Consider the following 21,353-nt stretch of genomic DNA (forward strand, 5'->3'; position numbering starts at 1 on the left):
TTGACAATCCTAAAATGATTGAAATGTGCTCCATAATCCTTAATCCAAAGCATTCTTAATCCATCTCTTCATATATATCTTTAGAAAGACACATGAAAAGCAAGATAAACGTAAGAACTTCCCCAGGTAAGATAACCAAAACACCCTTTAACATCCCAGTTCACACAAACCAGAGCAGAATAGACATATACATGATATCACAGTCTGAAGAGCATGGAGAATTAACTAAATTCAAACCATCGTGTCTATGACATCACTTAAAATCCAATTTATCAAAGACATGAGGGGAATACAGATGTTAGGAGCAAAAAGATATTACACAAGAATGTGATTCAACATGTTAGCCCACTATGAACAAAACAGTTTGAATTAAAAAATGAAAAGATTGTACTGAGGAAAGGAAAACTGTATAAAACATGGGTTCTACAAAAAGTGTCACCAATCATCTTAATGTCCAGGAGTGAGATCTGCTATGACGGGGACAATAGCATGGTGATCCTCTACTTCTCCTTGGGGAGTAATTGCGACTCCTGCTGTTGCTTCTACTACGGCTTCTGCTATGACTAGGGCTTTGAGATCGAGATCTTCTATAACTTGAACTTCTGGGCCCATCAACTTTAACCTGGATGTAGGCAGATTCTCCCTCATGAGATCTAAACTTAGTGTTATCCAGTTTTCGAACTGGATAGGTCATATCCTCTTTCGGAACAAATTGCACGATACCAGTGCCATCTGGGTAAACATCAGCATGACATACATCACCTGCCTCATGCATGTGATCCTTTAAATCCTGCCAGCTTCCACTGGGAGGCAGTCCAGAGACAGCCACTCTGTTTTCACACCCCCTGGATGGGGCGCTCCACCACCCCCACACCCACCCCTGCCGCCATCTGGACCAGTAGCACCAACAGATGATATCCATTGTAATCCTAGCTGTCGCGACCCTACACGGCATCTTCCACATCTCACAGGTCCTCAAACTCAATGAAGACCAAGGGCGGTGTGGGGAATCCCACAGGAATCTCAAAAAGAGTCACGGATCACTGCTTACCTGAAAAGGAGGTGAACTGTGGAAACTGCACAGTAAAACATTGAGTTAAGAAGTTACCACTAGCCACAAAATAAAAATAAAGTGGAGTTATTCATAATAAGTCAGGATCTGAGGCAATGCCTAACAGCTGTGAGGGAGACGCTCCTAATCACACCAAGGAGTCAGTCAGATAACAGTGTGCTATGAACAATACCCTCCTACCCACGCTGACTGGACTGTTCAAACATAAGTGAGGCGGGAACAGTATTGACTAGACTGTTCAACTGCAAGCAAGGAGGAAACAGAATTGATTGGACAACAAGTTGGAGGATGGCAACCTGGAGGACTGCCAGAAAATGAGGATAAAAAGGGGAGCCCTTGCACCACTCTCCATCCTCTCGGGAATCATGGGCCGTTGTGTGTGAACCCTGGGATTTCCTTGCACTTGGAGCTAAATAGCCAGCTCACTAGCCCCCTTGCTAAGCAACAAAAGGTGATTACAGGGTCAAAGCTCCAGCTGAGATGTTGCCTCACTGCCTTGCCTTGCCTGGACCCCTTATCAGCTTGCTGTCAGACCTGACCACAAAGCCAGACCAGGCCTCTCAGCAGGGGACCTCTCCAACTTCTCACCGCCTTGCCACCCACCTGGGAACATTGAGCCTACTGCCCAGAGTGACAGCCTCTCCACAACTTCCTGCCTGTAAGTGACTGATCTGAGATTCATCTCTGCCAAGATATGGAGCTCTAGATCTTGAACACTGACACTCATTTTTGTGACCTTGACATAGCCATGAAAACACAGTTTTTACAAATAATGTTAGTCATGTGTAATATAATATAACTATGCTTTGGCCCTATGTTTTGACCCTATGCAAGGTATCTGCAAATAATGCTGGAGACCTTGATGTACATATACTATTTTTTTTTAAATTTTTTTATTTTTTTTTATTTTTTTGACAGGCAGAGTGGACAGTGAGAGAGAGAGACAGAGAGAAAGGTCTTCCTTTGCCGTTGGTTCACCCTCCAATGGCCGCCGCTGCAGCCGGCGCACCGCGCTGATCCGATGGCAGGAGCCAGGATCCAGGTGCTTTTCCTGGTCTCCCATGGGGTGCAGGGCCCAAGCACCTGGGCCATCCTCCACTGCACTCCCTGGCCATAGCAGAGAGCTGGCCTGGAAGAGGGGCAACCGGGACAGAATCCGGCGCCCCAACCGGGACTAGAACCCGGTGTGCCGGCGCCGCAAGGTGGAGGATTAGCCTATTGAGCCACGGCGCCGGCCAGATGTACATATACTATTATAATTAGATAGCTCTCAAAATTACTCTAACACTGTGACCTGTGGATTAATGAATAAATTCAAGTAGTATTATTGATATTGATATTAATGGTATTGATTCCAGTAGTCCTCTAGTCATTAAGGAAATAGTGTGACTCTAATAGTTAAGTGTTATTATAGTAAGTAAGTTAAGTAGAAGAAAAGTAGTTATGTTAAGCTAAGTAGTTACGTTAAGCTAAGTAGCTAAGTTAAGTAGTTAAGTCATGATTAAATAGTTGTGTTAAGTTTATTGATAAGTGTATTAAATAGTATTGATAAGTATATTGATACTGATAAGTGTATTGCCCTCAGTGAGCTTGCTGATGAGTAGTGTGATATATAAAAAAAAAAAAAAAAACAAAAAAAACCTGGTGTGTAAGCTATAAAATCTCTCATTGGAAAGACAGTCTTGTGTCCTTGTGTTCTTTTCTTCTCTGCGCTCTGACATGTTGCTTTTAGTCCGTGTCGAGCTGCGTGATAGCAGGCGCTCACGACAAGCTCTCCCCCATGGCGATTCTTGAAGTCGATGTCGCGGATGGCGCTGTATTTGTAAAACACATCCTCACTGTGCTTGGATTGGATGTCTGGAGGTAAGTTACCCACATAGATAGGACAGTTGTCGTTCCCCGCTGGGCCACAAATCACACCACCTCCCAACAGGGCCATGGTAAAAAGCCGAAATGCAATGATTTTGAACAACCCATGTCTTAATTATTGAGGAACAGTTTTTATCATACAACTTGTTGAACCCTTTACTTACTATAAAGTTAACCATATGTGTATAAAGTTAACTGAAAATAGATTTAATAAAAAATAATGGGAATAGGAGAGGGAGGAGGAAGAGATGTGAGAGTGGATGGGATGGTGGGCATGGTGGGAAGAATCACTGTACTCCTAATGTTGTATTTATGAAATGCATGAAGTTTGTATTCCTTAAATAAAAGTTTTCTAAGATGAGAAAGATAATAGAAAAGGAAAAATATTATATAGTTTACTTATATTAAGTGTTCTCTTGGAATCCATGGATGAAATTGAAGATTCTTTGTCCACAAAGGGATTTTGAGACGTTATTGTGCAGACATTCTTCAGATTAGATTGTGAAAACCTACAGACTGGATGATATCAATGAAGTTGTTTGCATTGATCTTAGTGAGAGCCATCCTGACAGAATTTAAGGTCTGGAATTCTGACTACAGAATGCTTAATAAATGACAGGAAGAGAAGACTTTGGGAAGCTAAAAAACAACATTCATTTTGAGCAGATGAAAAAGTTATAGAGTAACCTGATAAAAATTTGTGGACTCCTGAGGGCAGACTTGAATGTCAGCTTGGAAATGGGCATATTTAATATTTAATAGTCACAACACCAGTTTTCCACAACGAATACATCAATTTTCTGATATGATGGCTTGGTTGGTTACTGCATACTGTAGTTTCATGTATCATACATAGAATTTAAAATTCACACTGGTTAAAGTTATATGAGAATTGTAGTAATTACCAACCTGTTTTATAACAGCACACTTTTTAGATTTTTTTTTACTTATGCATTTATTTGAAAGATGGAGTAACAGAGAAGGAGGCAGAGACAGACAGAGAGATATTGCATCTGTTGGTTTACTCCACGCATGGCTACAAAAGCCAGTGCTAGGCCAGGTTGATGTCTATGACCAGCAGCTTCATCCAGGTCTTCAACACGGGTAGCAGTAATCCAGGTTCTTGAGCTATCATTCACTGCTTCCCAGGTGCATTGACAAGGAGCTGGATAAGAAGCAGATTAACCAGGACTCCAGTCCATGGTCCTATAAGAGATGCAGGTGTCCCCAGTGCGAGCTTAACTCTGTGTGCAATGGTACCTGCCCATTTTGAGAAACTTGCTAAGTATATAGCCCTAAATAAATGTTCCAACCTTGAATTATGCTCTTCTCTATATATAAGATGCTTCTTTCTGAATCTTCCTTTTATCATCCTGTTCCCAATGAACCTCGGCTGTCTGCTATGAACACTGATTCCTTCTCAAGACCTCTTAAATGCAGGCCGTTCTTTTCTCATTTCCAGTCATGCAAGGTTGATATACACATGGTCCTCAGTTCAAATTCAAGTACTTTTTCTTTCAAAACCTCAGTTATTATGAAATGTACGCAATCAAACTTTTTCATTAATTCCTCTTTGTTGCTGTCACATCTGAGGCACCCTATCATTTTTCACCATCACTTGTTGTCTTCCTTCTCACTCTTTTGCCTATTACAAATATCGACTGAATCCAGGGAAATGATGCACCGAGCATTTTGATGCTCCAATTCTTTTTTTATTTTTAGCTCTGAGAATATTTTGCTTTTTCTACCTGAACCACCATTCTGTGTCTAAGCATTAGACCATCATAGCAAAACAAACAAACAAACAAAAACTCCTTTTTAGACATCATCTGTTTATCATCTCCAGATTACTAACTATATCTTTCATTCACCAAGAATTTTGTGCATTGTCAATATTTCTAGTTAACTTTCTTTGTAATTTTAATTATGTTTTAGCCAGTGAAGTGATCAACCCAATCAATCTATAAATACGTATTAATTTTATCCACCCACTGGCAAATAATAAAGAAAAAAATTAAAAATAGAGTTCTTTGATTTTCATATTCCATCCAAAAACTGCCTGATTTTTCTGGTCTGCATTGAAGTACAACAGAGTGCAATGTCTGATATCCAAAACTAAATATACTACAGAGTGCCCCAAAAGTAAATGCTAGAAAGTTAGTGTAACTAGAATATTCTTTCCAAATAAATAATATTTGGTTTTATAGTTGTAAATTAAAACAATATTAAGCAGATTAATAGAAAATGTAACTAACATAAGATTATCTAATATTTTGCACCTATTTTGTGTTTCAAATAGTCTGAGCTCATTCACTTTTTTCTGCATGATCATTTTGATGCTTCTTTATTCTTACTCTATGTGCATATTTGACTCTATAACTGTGCTGTATTGATGTGAATTAAGGTTATCAGAATCAGTGATTTTTTTAAGATTTCATTTATTGATTTGAAAGGTAGAGTTACAGACAGAGAGAGGGAGAGACAGAGAAAGGTCTTCCATCCGCTGGTTAACTCCCCAAATGGCCCTAATGACCAGAGCTTGGCTGATCCGAAACCAGGAGCCAGGAGCTTCTTCCAGGTCTCCCACATGGGTGCAGGGACGCAAGAAGTTGGGCCATCTTCTACTGTTTTCCTAGGTCATAGCAGAGAGCTGGATCAGAAAAGGAGCAACCAGGACAGGAACCCGCGCTTAAAGGGGATTACAGTGCTTCAGGCAGAGGCTTAGCCCACTATGTCACAGTGTAGGTCCCAGGGATTAATTTTGTTTTCCTTGTATCTTACCTTTCAGTAACTATAGCATGATAGAGTAGATCCTCTTTCTTTTTAATGCATAATATTCTTTGTCTCAGGAAAATGATACTTTAAAAATCCTCCCTAATCTTACTCTCTACTCTTATCAATCTTTTTTTTAAAGATTTATTTATTTATTTGAAAGGCAGAGTTACACATAGAGTGAAGCAGAGGCAAAGAGCGAGAAAGAGAGAGAGAGAGAGAGAGAGAGAGTCTGCCATCCGCTGGTTCACTCCCCAGATGGCTGCAATGGCCAGAGCTACACTGATCTGAAGCCAGGAGCCAGGAGCCAGGGGCTTCTGCCGGGTCTCCCAAGTGGCTGCAGGGGCCCAAGGACTTAGGCCATCTTCTGCTGCTATCCCAGGCCATAGCAGAGAGCTGGATTGGAAGTGGAGATGCTGGGACTAGAACTGGTGCCCATGTGGGACGCCTGCCAGGGCGTTAACCTGCTGCACCACAGTGCTGGCCCTTCTTATCAATCTTAATTATAGACTTCTCACTTTTAAGGATACTGGAGTACCCCAGGATCTTATTCTGACACACTTCTGTTTTCACTCTATTCTTTTTCCATGGGATGCCCTCCTTATCTATGCATTTGATTATCAATTATGTACTGATCTATCCCACTTTTCCACTTTAATTTAGAGATCTTCTGCTTTGTTCTTGTTAATACAGACACATCCTATTTCTCTAAAAAGTGTTCTTATCTTCTTGTAAGTTAACAAAATTGTTCATTTATATGTCAAAAATCTAAGAATGATCTTTAATTTCTATCTTTTCTTTACACACCACAGTTAATCTTTCAGTAAAACTTTTGACTGTATTGCTAAAATATATTTTGAAAATGATTAATTTTCATAAATTTCTCAACAACTCAAATCCTAACCCTCATCAGATCTCACTAGGATGACGGAACACTCTTAACTTCTTTCACAATGTTCTACCACACCTCTACTACCAAGCAGCCAGTCTGATTATTCCCAGGTACAAGTTGGATGATGTTCAGCTCTTTCATGATTTATTGAGATGTTAACAATGTAATTGAAAATCCTGGGAAGTCCTGCCACATCTGTACTCTGCTGATTTGGTTCATCTCTTTGCAATGTTTCCTTTACTAATTATGCTTTTGTATTTTTTTATTAAAATTTTTTTTTAACTTTTATTTAATGAATATAAATTTCCAAAGTACGGCTTATGGATTACAATGGCTTCCCCCCCATATCGTCTCTCCCACCCGTATCCCTCCCCTTTCCCACTCCCTCTCCCCTTCCATTCACATGAGGATTCATTTTCGATTCTCTTTATATACAGAAGATCAGTTTAGCATACATTAAGTAAAGATTTCAACAGTTTGCTCCCACACAAACATAAAGTGAAAAATAATCGATGATTTTTTTTAAATGATAATGAAATCAGATCAGACCTATTGTCATGTTTAATCCCAGTGAGAGTCAAGTTGGGAATTGATAATTTCTTCTTCTTCTTCTTTTTTTTTTTTTTTTTTTTTTTTAACAGAGGATCAGTTTAGTATACATTAAGTAAAGATTTCAACAGTTTGCACCCCCATAGAAACACAAAGCGAAATATACTGTTTGAGTACTCATTATAGCATTAAGTCTCAATGTACAGCACATTAAGGACAGAGATCCTACATGAGGAGTAAGTGCACAGTGACTCCTGTTGTTGACTTTACAAATTGACACTCCTGTTTATGGCATCAGTAATCTCCCTATGCACCAGTCATGAGTTTCCAAGGCTATGGAAGCCTTTTGAGTTCACCAACTCTTATCTTGTTTAGACAAGGTCATAGTCAAAGTGGAGGTTCTCTCCTCCCTTCAGAGAAAGGTATCTCCTTCTTTGAAGACCTGTTCTTTCCATCTTTCCACTGGGATCTCACTCACAGAGATCTTTCATTTAGGTGTGTTTTGTTTTTTTGTTTTTTTTTTTTTTTTTTTTTTTTTTTTTTTTGCCAGAGTGTCTTGGCTTTCCATGCCTGAAATACTCTCATGGGCTTTTCAGCCAGATCGGAATGCCTTTAGCACTGATTCTGAGGCCAGAGTGCTGTTTAGGACATCCGCATTCTATGAGTCTGCTGAGTATCTTGCTTCCCATGTTGGATCACTATCCCCTTTATTTATTCTATCAGTTAGTATTAGCAGGTACTAGACTTGTTTATGTGCTTCCTTTGACTCTTAGTCCTTTCTTTTTTTTTTTTTTTGTATTTTTTAACCTCAAATATTCCAAATTTATTTCTGTATTAGATTGTCACCCTTATTAGTCCTTAAGTTTTAAATGTTCTTTATTTGGACATATGAGTGCTACTATTAGAGGCCGTCCAGTGGGCCTGGGGTAGGTAGAATGTCCTTCACATGCAGGCTGGAAAACTTTTTCCCAGAACTGCGAGCATCTCCCCCACTTCAGTTCCTTGTGCTGCATGTGAGACCTTGAAGTTCTAAATCACATCTTCAAGTTAGTTGCAGTTTTCCATCCAGAGCTAGAAGAGGAGGGGGCTGAGCTCCTAAGGAGAATCAGGTTGTCTCCAGGAGATTCCAGCTATCTTCATGTGCCCCCAGCCAATCAACATAGCATATGTGAAACCCCTGTCCAATGGATACCCCTACAGAATGACCCAATGAACAGATAGTAATGCCTTAAACGTCCGGGGCAGTTACTCAAAGCGTATGTCCCATTTGGGCACTCTACCTGGTCTCTTCTGGGATCAGATGCTTTTCTGTAGCTTGTAAGTCAAATAAAACTTTCTGCTTCTTTACAAATTGTTTCCTGGCTTTTAATTTCTATATTGAACTGGGGAAAAGAACCCACAAAACTCACTCTGGCAACCACCCTTCCCTCTGCAACCAGTAGCCCTATTTTCTCATCGGATTTTTGTCTAAAGTGTTACTTTTTCAGAGTCTTCCCTAAAGACTAGAGAGGGTATCATCTGTACTTCTCTAAGGTTTCTGTTCATTGTCTTCCTCTCTAGTATTTTGCTCCCCAAGATCAGGTATCTGTCTCTCCTTAATCCAATGATAATCCCATGGTTTACTTGAATTCTCCTTCTTTGTACATCAGGGAATATGTATCCAGGGCATAAGCAAGCGTCATTACTGGAATTAGTATGCTCAGTAACCACCTTTCTTTCACCTTTCAGGGAGCAGATCTGTGCTCTGCCAGTCAGTACCTCTAAGTTTGTGTGTTTCAGCTTTGCCCAGTTTTCTCTTTGTTTAAAGCTCCAGGGCAAATGTAGTTTTTACTACTCTATCAGGCTTGGAATCAGAACATTCTAAGTATTTTTATAGACACGTGTTTCCTTAAGGACCTGATATATCACTAATAGACTAATCAGTGAATTTCTATGACAGGACCTTAGTGATATTTGGATATTTTGGTACATATTAATCATTCCATATTATTGTTTTGGTTTAATATTTTATATTGTTATTGTATTTGTTTTACATTGTGTTCTTATTCTCCCATATTTGTGTGTGATGAAAAGGGAATTGAGATCTTGTTAAACAACAAATTAATGAGGAATAAACAACTGCTAATTAAATGATTTGTTAATTTTACTGTCAGACAGATGGAAAGACTTGGCTTAAACAGTGGTTTTCCATCCTTTTTTGCTTCTTATTTTCCTCACACATTTCCTGTTAATAAAGAAATTATCAAGTGTTATTTCCTTAAGAGCATATACAGGAAGTGAAAAAATACCATGATTATCATAGGTAGAAATCTACCTATAAATAAGGCAACTTATGGGATTTCTGGTGAAAATTATTTTTGCAACGTATGTGTACATAAATCATTATATATGGCATTTTGCATTTATTCAAAATGATTGGAAAATATGAGCTGCCTGTGTACAGGTTTATATACAATGGGGATGATTATTTAAGAATTATTTATTTATTTAAAATGCAGTTTTAGAGATAGATGGGGAGAGAGTGAGGGAGAAGGGGGCAGAGAGAAAGGCAGAGAGAGAGAGAGAGAGAGAGCTTCCATCTGCTCCAATGTCTGGGTGGGGCCGGGTGTGGTCCTAACCAGGAGTCTGGAGCTCTATCCAAGTATCCATGTGAGAGGCAGGGACCCAAGTACTTGGATCATCGTCCACTGTTTTCCTAGGTATATTAGCAGGGAGCTGGATCAGAAGTGGAATCACCAGGACATGAATAGGCACCCATATGGACGCCAATATTACAGGCAGCAATTTAGCCAGCTGCACAATGCTGGCCCTCAAGCTGGACTCCTTAAAGAGTAATGCCATATTAGGCATTTAATTTTGGTACTAGTCACACCCAACTTAGAAAACTGAAGGTGGTAGTAGCCAGATCAGCCTTGGAAAGTTGGGATCTATGATGTACCTGTGAGTAGCTTCTGTCTTTGACATTGTCACCATTTTCTTTATGCACCCATGTATTTTTTCTGCATTGACTAATGTAAAACAATGAAGATCATAGGCAATTAATTATTTAATACCTCTTCCATGGAGAACACCTGGTGGTATGTATTAATGTGTGAAACTAAATGACTATGCCTTGGGAGGGTGTTTGACCTAGCACTTGAGTTGCTAGATAAGACATGCATGTTTGCTCCAAGACGTCATGGAATCGCTGGGTCAAAATTCTTGCCACATTCCCAAATCTGGATTCCTGCTAATGCAGTCCCTAAGAGGCAGCAGGTGACAACTCAAGTAATTGGGTTCTGTCACCAAAAAGTCCTCCTTTGCTTCCAGAAGGAGTTTCCAGCTCCCTGCTTCCACCTGTGGCTGCTCATAACATTGCAGATATTTGGGGAGTCAATCAGTGAAAGGGAATGCTCTCTATGTCCATCTTGCTCCCTCTCTCTCTCTGTTCTCAAACAATAAAACAAAACAAAACAAAAATCATCACAGTTGTGTTTACTCTCATGTGTCCAGTCATATTCCTCTATTGCTGTAACTCATTTTCCCTAATTTTGCAATCGTTATCTCAAATTTGATCAGCAAATAAGGAAATTCACCACTGTGCATGAGCTAAATATAATAGCCTCAAACATCTTCTGTTTTCACACACTATGAAAGTTCAGGTGCACTGCCTGAAGCTCTAGTCATTGAGAACATTTTCTCTTATGACTTTGTTTAAAGGCCACTGCTGTAGTGCAGCTACAATCCAGCTTTATTTCACTTTTCATACCCCCTGGAAAATAAATGCTGGGAACCAATCTCCTTTAACTATTTGTACAGATTTCCTGCAGAGTTACAGCCTTGAGCTGAGAAGAACAGTAATGGGTACCAGAGCAGTGAGGGATACCTACTCATGCAGCTTGTTCATACATGATCCTGCTTAGGCAATCCTCTTGTCTCAGGAAACTGTATCTACTGTGCTCAATTGGGTTATTGTTGGTCACATCCGACCTTATGTCTTGGTAGGTTTATTAATTTTCTATTTATGCCAAAAATTACTGGAAACTTGTGTTTTAAATATTGTATATATATTTTCCCTAGATAACTCCAGCCATATTTATTTTTGCTGAAATCTCTGAAAAATAACACCCTCAGTTTGCAGAGTATCTACTGGACTCTAACTCATGCTTTTCTCATAGTACATAGGGTTTTATGCTTGTAGGAGGAAAGCTACTAACATAAAGTCCTATCTTTTCATCATATCCTTCAGGATTTTGTTCATTTGGTTTCTGGATATCACTTTTTTTATTTTTTTTCTACTGACGCTGGTCATACCTTGTGTCTTTCATTCATCCTAATTTTCACCAAATTCTTATATTTGAAGGACTCTAGGAATCAACATTTTGGAAATTTCTTTGTTTTCTCATGTCAGCAATTTCTTCTACTTTCACAATTTCAATATTTATTTATATACCATTGACAGCAATAATTTATAGATTCCACAAACTTTTCATTAATAGAATTAAAAAGAGATTTATCTTAGTGCAAGCACTTTTTATTTTATGCATACTTGTCTCTCTGGTCCAGATTCATCCACTAAACTTCATAAACTACATATAATATAATTAATATTTTTATTTGTAAAATCTCAAAACAGAACTGGGGATTGTTCTAGAAAAAGCTCCATCCCCATACATTATTCCTCAACATTGGACTCCACCTTTCTAGTCCATCAAGAAAAAAACAAAAATACAAAATAACAACCCCTATGAAAAACCCAAAACTGGTTCATCTTTGAATCATTTCATTAAGACCCACATCTAATACCTCAGCAAGATTGAGTTTGCTTGGTCAACTTCTGCACAAGTAATGTCTCAGTCAAAACATGGAGCTCATCATACACGCTGTCTCATTTTCCATCCTCCTGTTCTTCAGATATGTTATTCACTCAACTCATCACATGTTCTTCAAATATGCATGACATGCTCTTGTGTCACAACATCACCACTGTTTTCTCCCTTTGAAACTCTGTGTCCATGAGTCACCTACTCCATGATTCATATACTCATTTACTAAAATTATGAGAAAAATTTAAGGAAATTCCCTCTTCCCCTCCCCAAACCCTCTATCCTGCTTCAGTTTCCTTAGCATGTCTTACCTTCTACTACACTATATCATGAACTTTTTGTTGTGTATCTTCTTTAATTTCCCATTACCTGGAAATGATCCCACAAGATTATGATTATTCTCTTCTCTAGCTGCCTTTGTAAGTATACTTCACAGTGTTTGGCATACAGTAGGGACTCAATAAATAATTGTTGACTAATCTAATTAATGTTTCTAATTAGAATCATGAATATACTGTTATTTCCTAAAGGACAAATTCCCTCACATGCAGAAACAATGAAAGCATAAAAATTTCATTATTTGTAAGAAAGTAAAATAATAAAACTCAGAGATAAAGGGGTCAATTTGTAGGCAGCATTTTTTTTTTACTTTTTAAAAAAATATTCACCAGTAAACAGATATGACCTTCAAAATGTTAAAGAAGAAAATAAGTAAGCCCTGAACTTCATCTGATGACTAACACGTCTGGCTCTAAAAAGTCATCTTTATTATGAGAGGCACAACTGGAAATATCTCAGCAAAGAAGTCTCAGGGGATTCTTCCACCAGAGGAAGCTGACACAGCCTCGTTGGGCTGGGGATTGGACATGACTAGTTCAAAGTCAGTGAACTGTGGGTGGCATGCCAAGAATAGAGACTTTTTTAAAGAGAAGGTTATAAAAGTTATTCCAAAGAGAGCTGTACCTGTCATTGATTTCTTATACTCTAGTACAGCAGAAATGAAAGAGTACAGTTCTCTCTGGAAGATTAAAACCAGGACTTTTTCAAGCTGGCCTTTTCACCATTTCTAAAATCCTTTGTGAACAACTGTAATTGTTATTGTGTTGCTGTTGTTGCAGGGTAAGCTAGTAGAAAAAAAAATTTTAATTACAAGAATCAATAGTCCCATTGTCGTACATTTTCACCTCTTGTGGAAGTTAAAATCTTAAAACCAAAAGACAGAACCTGGAAGTTATTTTACTTAAACTTTAAACTGAGCAAAGCTGCCCATCTCACTTGTCTAGTTCTTATAATGACATGTCATCAATGTCATCACTCAGTTTATTAAAAGTAAATGAAACCCAAATAGTTTGAAAATGTAAATACATACACAGAATTAAAGGACCCCATCAAGCTAATCAATTATAATTGAAATTTATTTAAAGGCACTTACAAACACAATTACTTACCTATTCCCAGACACCCATTTTAAAAATGATAATCAAGGAAAAATATCATTATTTACTGTATCCTTTGAACTACACAGGATACATTCTTTTTATTTTATTTATTTGTTTAAAAAGTAGAGTTAGAGAGAGAGGGGGTGAGATAGAGAAAGGTCTTCCATTTGCTGGTTCACTCCTCAAATGGCTGCAATGGCCAGAGCTGGGCTGATCCAAAGCCAGGAGCCAGGAGCTTCTTCTGGTCTCCCATGCACGTGCAGGGGCCCAAGTGCTTGGGCTATCCTCCACTGCTTTCCCAGCCCACAGCAGCTCCTCAGAAAAGGAGCAGCCGGGACACTAACTGGCCTCCATATGGGATATTGGTGCCGTAGGCAGAGGCTTAGCTCTAAGCCTACACAGGACTTTCATACTTCTTCTATGGTGGATTATAGAAAAGTACTGGTTCTAAAAGAAGGAATAGTAATTATATTCATTAGATATGTTTAAAGAGGTAATGTGCATCCATGGTTTCAGTGTGTTTTGAAAGCATTTCTTATGAATCAATTGGCTATATAAGTAAATCCTGGTGGTAATTTCATTCCTGCTATCAAAATCATTATACATAGATAACACAAACTATGATGCATTACCAGTAATCCTGAGCCAGTTCTTCAAACATAGATTCTAATTATCAAATGGTCAACTCAAAATGAAATTTTTTGATAAATATTGAAAGGAAATACAAATACAACTAGACTCCTTTCATTTGTTACAACTATATCTAAAAAATCCTTTGGTAGACTTTCATCATTCTCAGTAGGGTACACAAAATTCTTTTGGGAGATGAGTTCTAAGGATTAATGATTTCATGTGCATCTGAAATTGCTTGTCTACATCTCTGATGTGACAGAACCTTCCTTTATCTTCATCTAGAAATTTTACAAACGTTTGCTTTAATATTTTGCTTTATGATTTATTGAAAAGCACTGTTTTGTATTTTGTGCAAAAATCAAGGAAGTTTTGTTTGCTTTCTAATGTGTCTTTCCATCTTTTTCTCATTATGTTGAGTTGACGATTTTGATTATATTCATGCAATTCCATTTCTGGACTCTAGTCTGTTCCAGTAGTGTGTATTTTAAGTGTTTTTTTTTTTTTTTGCTTAAATTATTTATTTATTTGAAAATCAGAGTCACAGAGATGGGATAGAGAGAGAAAGAGAGAGATAGAGATCCTCCATCCACTGGTTCACTCCCTAGATGGCTACAATGGCCAGGGCTGTGCCAGGATGAACCCAGGGTCCAGGAGCTGCTTCTGGGTCTCGCACATAGTTTGCAGGGTCCCGAACACTTAAGATATCTTCTGCTTCATTTACCCAGGCACATTAACAGGGAGCTGGATCAGAAGTGTGGCAGCTGGGACATGAACTGTCACCCATATAGGATGCTGGCTTTGCAGCTGGCAGCTTTACCTGCTATGCTATAATGCCAGCCCCTAATATATTTTTGTTTGTTTTGTTTTAAATGGTATAGTATAACTTTTCTTTATTATTTAAGGATGTGTAATACTCTGTTTTAAATACTTTTACATGGATTATTTAATCAATATAAAAACACATGTGATAGGTATGATTTTATTCTATTTTACAAGAAAAATTGAAGAGAGATTTATTAGGACACATAACTAAGGTAGAGTCAGGATTGCATCTTTTATTCATTTTTTTTATTTAGAGGCAGATAGAGTTCCTACCTACGGGTTCACTCTGCAAATGTCTACACAGCTGAGTCTGGGCCAGCAGAAGCTGGGTGTTGGGAATGCAACCAAGGTCCCCACATGGGTGGCACAGAGCCAACAACTTCAGCCATAACTACTACCTTCCAAGGTTGCATTATCAGAGAACCAGGGTGTGGTGGAATGAGAAGGCCATGCCAAGATGGCTGCTGGCAAGCGAGTGTCAGCTACTAAGGAATAGCTTCGGAAACCCCCTGGGAAACCATTTGGGAAACCACCTGGCAATGAAGCCTGCCTGGCAAAAGGCTCTGATTTGTTAGGGCATAAACTGCCCCTTGACTAGATTGGCTGCCTCAGCTATATAAGCTGCTTTACCAACTGAAATAAATGAGTCTGTGGGCTGCTTGCCTTTGGCCTGCTTTCACTGGACTCCTAGTGTCTGTGTGGTGACTCTGCACCTCTTGCCCCCACCGCATTCCTCCTCTCAGAATGAATCCACAGCAACACCAGGGGAGAGCCAGGATTTGAACCCAGGCACTCAGATAAGGAATGCAGATATCCCAAGTGTTATCTTAACTGCTAGTTCAAATGACCATCCATTACACTGGTATTTCCAACCTTATCTACTGATTTTACAATGTGGAGATTGAGGATTCACTACTTTAAAATTACTTCCATTCCAATTTTGTTACAAGGCAATTTTGGGGAAAATCAATATTCAAGAGAAAAAAGTCAAAATCCAGCATATATATATATATATATAAAATTTGACAGGTACAGTTATAGACAGTAAGAGAGAGAGACAGAGAGAAAGGTCTTCCTTCCAGTGGTTTACTCCACAAATGGCTGCTACGGCAGATCCGAAGCCAGAAGCCAAGTGTTTCTTCCTGGTCTCCCATGCAGGTGCAGTGGCCCAAGCACTTGAGCCATCCTCCACTGTGCTCCCGGGCCATAGCAGAGAGCTGGACTGGAAAAGGAGCAACTGGGACTAGAACCAGCACCCATATGGGATGCCAGTGCCACAGGCTGAGGATTAACCAAGTGAGCCATGGCTCCAGCCCCGTATTTATATTTTTATGACTGATTATAATCACTACTAAGACAAGTATGTACCATATTGATTATATTTTATTTTTTCTACAACTTCTGGTGTTTTGCTTCTTTTTTCACTTGCTTAATTATTATGTGTTTGCTGCTAATTCTTCTCAGAGTTTCAAATGGAATTATAAAATTCTTCTGAATATGAATTCTGTCTTGCAAGACAGAACATGTTTCCCAACATGTTTCCTACTGCTTATAATCTCTCTGCTCCAATTTGAACTCTATTCTCTATACTGCTACACAACAGTCTTCTACCTGCTACCTTTCTACTCATTCTTTCTAGATTGGTGCCTTCTTTTTCATTTCATTTTGTTTATTTCCTTGTCTTGTTGGGACACATCCTCCAGTAGCTCCATGATAAAGGACACCGGAAATGCAAATCTTTTCAGTCATCGCCTGTTTGAAAAGTGTATTTTACTGTCATGCTTCACTGACTGTTTGGTTGAATATTGAATTCTACATGGGAAATCATTGAAAGAAAGTACTGTTCCGGTGGTCTAGCTTACAGATCTCTGACTTTCAACACTTTGAATGTGATTGGGGCTTTTTGTTGTCATTTGTTTATTATGCACAGTCTAAAATTTCACAGTGGTAATGCTTCCTGGTGAGTGTTACTTCATTCATTACATTAAGCCATTTAGCTGGTCCTTCCAATCTGGAAACTCATGCCCTTTAGTTCTCAAAAGCTGATCTCTTGTTGAAACAAATCTTACTGATATTTTAATTTTCTTGTCTTTTTTCCTCTTGTTTTCAATCTTATTTTTCCTTGTTAATGGAGGATTTCCTCCACTTTATCTCCTTGACCTTCTACTGAAATGTTTTATAATATTATTTTAATTTCTAAGAACATAATCTTTCTGGCCCTGTATTCCTATTTTATTGTGTTCTACTCTTACTTCATAGCTGCAACATCTTCTCCAACCTTCTAGAAAATAAGTGGTGTAAGAAATGTGTTGGTTACTTAAAAAAATCTCTTACTTGGGGCCATTCCACAGATTTCCTGGTAGCTGGTGAGGGTGAAGGTGGGATAAGGAGGATTCCTATCTACTTGCAAAACAAGGCAAGAAAGAGAAGTACAAGTCTCACAACCCTCAGCCTGAGCATCACATGCCCCTCCTCTTAGTATCAGGTCATCCCCTCCTCTTAGGATCAAGTCATCCCCTCCTCTGAGTATGGGGTTTCTCCGCTACTTTCTGGCTTGCCAGATCTTCACTAGTATGAAGTGTTTCTGGAATCTTCATCAATTGTTGGGTGGGTGAGATTTAACTGGTTCACTAAGGATGTTTGGATGAGAGTCTATGCATGAGCTGTACCCACGAGGGAGCCCAAGATTGAGTTCCTGGCTCCTGATTCAGCCTGGCACAGCCCCGGCTGTTGCAGCCATCTGGAGAGTAAACCTGAAGATGGAACATCTCTGTCTTCTCCGTCTCTTCAAAAATTGAAAGAAGCCAGATCTTATTTTTTTTTTTTTTCAAGACTAAAATCATTCAAATGCGTCAGTCTGGAAAACGCATTTATGAGAGAAGGGTACGCAGGGCAAGAGGGTGGGAGGGAGCCTGGCAGCACCCCCAGCTCGGTGTCTCAGGGCTCCTGGTCTTGCAGAGGCAGCTGGAGTCCCTTGAGCCGAACCCCGCGGGCCTGGGGCACCAGCAGCCACAGAGGATGGGGCGACTAAGGCCGTGGAGGAAGAGCCCCGCAGCCAGACCAAGAGGGCAGCTGGCACCTCAGCTGGGTTCCCGGGCAGCGGGAGACTCCCTAACATGTGTTTTTAAACCTAATGCAAAAATTACATTTTCTTACTACTACAGTATATACATATTGATGCCAGATTATATAATTATTTCAAATTTGTTTTAAGTATTACAGTATATTACTTTCTGTTTTCTACTAAGTTGAAGTACTTTAATACTGCCTATGAAATATAAAATACAAAAGCAACAAAACATTACTTGAATATAATTTCTTCTATTCTTCCTAATCTCATATCCTTGTTGTCAGGTATTTTATCTATAAATATTGTTATCTTTATATTTTGCTTTAAACAGCCAGGTAAGATATTAAGAGAAAAAAAAGCAATTTATATTTATCCTTTCCAGTTCTTTTTATTTCTTCCTGTGTAGCTGAATTTCTGAGTTTCTATCTAGCAACATTTTCCTTCAGCATTAAGAACAACCTTAACCATTTCTTACATTATTATAGGCAACTAATTCTTTCAGTTTCTTTGTAACTGTAGATTTCCTTATCTCCAGCTCCATATATAATAATTTCACTACATAGCGTATTCTAGGTTGACAACACAAGCATATTTCATTTTCATCTATCTTCACTGTGATGAGTCTGCTGGAAGTTTTAACATCAATATTTTGTATCTAGTTATTTTTCCTCCTTTGCCCTGAGCAGCCTCTGGTGTCTTCATTTGGCTGCTAGTTCACCAGCAGTTGCTCCCTGCCAGGCCTTCAGGATTCAACCTGAGCAGCTTACCTTGCCCTCAGCTAAGGAAGAGAGAACAATATGCTGGCCTAAGGGTTTTTTATTTGTTTGTTTGTTTGTTTTCTCAGAGCTCTCTCCTTTCTACTGCCTGGCTCACAAACTTAAGCCACCTCAGAGAGAGTGGGCTACTTTTTCTGCCTTCTTCCTTCATTGAAACTGACCTTTCTACTTGGCTCTCATGTTTCTTGATAGAAAAAAAAATCCCTATGCAAGAAGCCAGCATGAATGTAGAGCTCACTTAGAGGTTTTCCTTCTTTCATATAAATAGTTTTGCACTCTCTGTTGCCCATTGCTTGAAAACAGTTGCTCCTTTATATATATATAAAATATATATATTTGCTTTTTCATACTTGCTTACAAAAAGTACATAGATTTGATAGGGGAACTGTCTTATGGATACAAGTGGGAATCCTAAATATATTTTATTTCCATCTAGCTAAAGAAAATTGAAGGTATCTGGTTTGCTTTATTTATCTCAAAGCAACAATTTAGAGGAAAGTACATTCCACTTTATCTCAGTCTAAAGGGGAATTTAGCTTGATTTAGTTGAATTACTAGAAACTGATTTAAAATATTCCTATGGAGACCACATTTAAATAGTTTTTAGGCTGATAAAACCATATCATCATCATCATCATCATCATCATCATCACAGCTAATAGTAAATATTTTTTAAAATTTTTAAAATCAATACTCAGGAAAACCTTGTGAAGTTGAAATATTTTAAATGATAAGACATGATATAGAAAACTTCATTCATTTGCCCAATGTCATACTTACAGGATGTGTTAGAAGTGGGTACCTAATGGAAAGAGTCCTCATTTCATTCTTACCCAGTGTGTGAAGGCCAAGTATTTTTCTTGCCATCTTCAAGAACATGCTTTTCTCGCTTCCTGCAATACCTTCCATTCTACTTCACTTTCTCAATAAATAGCATTAAACTGAAGATAGAAAATGTGTAGAGTCAGAGATACTGATTGGAGGACTTTGGGAGCAATAATGATCTATCCAGAAGGAGCAACTTATGATTAAAATTGCCAATTTCAGGCCGATCTGTACTCCCACTCAGATTTCAGTTACAAGACTCAATTTAGATTGTCCATTTTCTATGAAGACTTAGCTAAATACTCATTACCATCTCACTTGCAGATTGGAAGGGAGGCCCTTCTGTGTCTTGGAATCTTTATCACAGCACTCACATCAGTGTGCATAAGTAATCTTTTATTTACCTACTTCTGCACTTCAGGCTCCCAAATTTCCTGAAATATGGACCTTGTGTTATTCAATAATTTATCTCAAAAAGTATAATTCATAAAATTTGTCTTTCATATTATTAATTGTCATGTATATTTCTTGCATAACAATGATGATTGAAACACAGCCATCCAGGATACAGCCAAGATATGACTCTAAAACAAAGTTGATTTCCATCTATTATTGTTTTGATACTGCAACTGTGGACTGGTTGTGTTATGCTTTATTAGTATTCTGTGATCATTTTCCAATGTGCATTGGCCGCTGTGGAGGATGAGTTGACATATCCTTTGAGATAGAGAAAAAGGAGTTTATTCTTATTAGCTGTAGCTTGAAAGTAGTGTTATTTCCCAGAAGTAGCATCTCTGGTAAATTTCATGTGCCCATTTATGGTATCAATTCATTGTTTTAAGAAATAATGGCAGTTGAGACATTTTCTAGAATATATGACTCTTAATTCTAGAAGAATTATTTAATAGCATAAAATTTTTAGTGGGGAGACTTAATTAGAGAGAATATACTTCCTTTTTTACACATGTACAATTAGAGTGTGAAACAAGTAACTAAAATTGTTTTAAAGCACCATGTAACATGAGAACTGCATTTGGCAAACTATAAATGCCTTCAGGAAAATAATCCTACAAAAACACCTAATTGACTTCTGCCTGAAAATAGTGGGTTTTTAACTTTTTTTTTTTTTTTTCTATTCTATCTTTCTTCCTCTTCTCTGTGTCTCACTTAGTAAACTGTTTAGATTGCCTCAGGGTATAAAATCTGTCAAGAACATTATTGAGACATAAGGGAAGGTTGGTAGAATCTTCTCCGTCAGAATAAATGACAACTAATTATAATCCAGAAACTGGAAACCCCTGGGGAAGAAGTAAAGTCTGAGTCTGCCCAGATAAGGTTGTTTGAGGCTATTTTTGATGGTGAGAGTATTTATGAGTTGTATTAATAATACATGAGCTAATGTTGTAGCACTAAAATATGAAAACATTCTTATTTGACCACTAGGAAGTTGCTTGCTTGGCAACAATAATAAAAAGAAAATAAACATTAAATAATAAATCAGTTCTTTAAAAGAAAGTTTTCATGGTATTCTTTAATATTCATAAGGCTGTTAACAAAGGTTTTTTTACAGCTTTTCAATGTGGCATTGTAGAAGAGATAAAGGAATACATTTTTCTTAATTTAAGAAATGCTCTGTGATTTTTTTCCCATAATTAGTGTGCATTCCTTAGTGCTAATAATCATCTCTGTGCATTCTGTATCATTAAGCCATTAATGCTATTTATAACAAAATAACACTATTAAACTGCCTAATACCTAATATTTAATAATTAGATGATGACCTTTTGATTTTATTTTTTTTTTCATGGCAAAGAAGAAAAAGGGCTTAT

At 38.1% G+C, this 21,353-nt stretch overlaps 1 pseudogene; it reads right to left on the bottom strand.

The window, feature by feature from the left end:
* Nucleotides 1-442: 442 nt before the first annotated feature.
* On the bottom strand, nucleotides 443-3,011 carry LOC149127706 (serine/arginine-rich splicing factor 1 pseudogene; annotated as a pseudogene).
* Nucleotides 3,012-21,353: the final 18,342 nt, after the last annotated feature.

The sequence above is a fragment of the Oryctolagus cuniculus genome, chromosome 2, assembly GCF_051225735.1.
Source record: "Oryctolagus cuniculus isolate XC-2025 breed Fujian yellow rabbit chromosome 2, ASM5122573v1, whole genome shotgun sequence".
Classification (NCBI taxonomy): domain Eukaryota; kingdom Metazoa; phylum Chordata; class Mammalia; order Lagomorpha; family Leporidae; genus Oryctolagus; species Oryctolagus cuniculus.